Here is a 2,043-nt window from a genome sequence, read left to right on the forward strand (position 1 = left end):
GGTTGAGAGAAAATAGCAAAGGCATGTGAATATATGCATCGTGTACTTAAAAAAAATTTTTTTTGTTCATTTTTATTTATTTGAGAGCTACAGACAAAGAGGCAGATAGAGAATGGGAGCATCAGGGCCTCCAGCTCCTGCAAACAAACTCCAGATGTGTACCCCTCTATGCATCTGGCTAACATGGGTCCTGGGGAACCAAGCCTTGAACTGGGGTTTTTAGGCTTAGCAGGCAAACGCTTAACTGCTAAGCCATCTCTCCAGCCCACATAGTGTGCTTTGTGATATTGCTTGTTTTTTAAACGTTTGCATCTTAAGCAGTGCACAAGGTTTGAATGTTTTCTGGTGTGAATGTAGTCCATCAAGTGTAAATGCTCAACCCTTTCCCAGTGTTTTTTTTTTTAATATTTTTTTCATTTTTTATTTATTTATTTGAGAGTGACAGACACAGAGAGAAAGACAGATAGAGGGAGAGGGAGAGAATGGGTGCGCCAGGACTTCCAGCCTCTGCAAATGAACTCCAGACGCGTGCACCCCCTTGTGCATCTGGCTAACGTGGGACCTGGGGAACCGAGCCTCGAACCGGGGTCCTTAGGCTTCACAGGCAAGCGCTTAACCGCCAAGCCATCTCTCCAGCCCATCCCAGTGTTTTATACAAGGAGAAATCCTACATGACTTAGCAAAATTTATACTTCAAGAAAAATTTAGTTTCTTTGTAGTTCCTACTCTGGTTTTAACTGATTGAGAAAAAATTTAGCCTTTTTGCTGCATCTTTTTATTGGAAAGAGTTTTTATTTCCTTAAATGTTTTGGTGCCTGAGTGTAATGACTATCTGGCCATGGGATTTAGCAGAACAGATGCTTATGGCGATGTATGAGATGAACTTGCTTCCCTTGGCATGCCCAGGAATGCGAAGCATCTGGCTGCTGTACGTAAGTCACTTATGTTCTCAAATGGGTTTTTATGCATTACACAGATCTTGCTTTTAGTGGCAGACACCCTACTATTCTCTTGAATGGGAACTTGGCTTAATTGTAAAATTCAGCTAATACTAGAAACTAGAAGATTCTATGTTCCAAAGTAGAGATAGAGCCTGAGCAGGTGAGATTACCACTGTGTATAAGGTCGTAAGTCTTGAACGGAATGAAAAACTGTACACATAAAAAACACATGATAAAGCAGAACATAGTCAAACGTGTGAGCTTAAGGTTACAGGACAAATAGAGCCCAGTTTGGGGAAGAAATTTAGGAGTGTTTGAGAGAAAATTGGACCTGTAAGGCTGTGGAGGTGGCTCAGTGATTAAACATGCTTGCTTGAAAAGCTTGCTGCCTTGGGTTCTATACCCTGGCCACCCATGTAAACTGGACCCAAAAAGCACAACAAACATTTTGACTTCCATTTGTAGTGACAAGAGGCTGTGTTATGTACACACACACACACACACACACACACACACACACACACACACACGTGATTGGAGGCACAGTGATGAAGATACAAAGTGTTAATAAACATGAAAGAAAGAGCAACCAGACTTTTAGCAAGGAATCTGCATATGTTACATACTCAGGGGGCGATCTATGACGATTAGGACTCAAGGCATAGAAACTTTCCTTTCCATTGTCCAGGTAGCTTTTGGTAAGCTGTTTTTCTTTTCTTTCTTTCTTTCTTTTTTTTTTTTTTTTTTTTGTTTTTTGTTTTACAAGGTAGTAGGATTTCACTGTAGCCCAGGCTGACATGAAATTGACTCTAGTCTCAGGGTGTCCTTGAACTCAAAGCAATCCTCCTACCCTGCCTCCCAAGTACTGGGATTAAAGGTGTGCATCACCACACCTGGAAGCCTTTGAATATTTATTAAAAATGTTTTAAATTTATTTGAAAGATAGGCCCTGGTATGCCTTCTTTTCCTCTATTGCAACTTCAAATGAACTCCAGATACATGTGCCACTTTGTGGGTCTAGCTTTAAATGAATACTGGGGAATTGAACCTGGGCCATCAGGCTTTGCAAATGAGCATGTTAAACTGCTGAGACACCTCCCCA

Source organism: Jaculus jaculus, chromosome 4 (assembly GCF_020740685.1).
Source record: "Jaculus jaculus isolate mJacJac1 chromosome 4, mJacJac1.mat.Y.cur, whole genome shotgun sequence".
NCBI lineage: Eukaryota > Metazoa > Chordata > Mammalia > Rodentia > Dipodidae > Jaculus > Jaculus jaculus.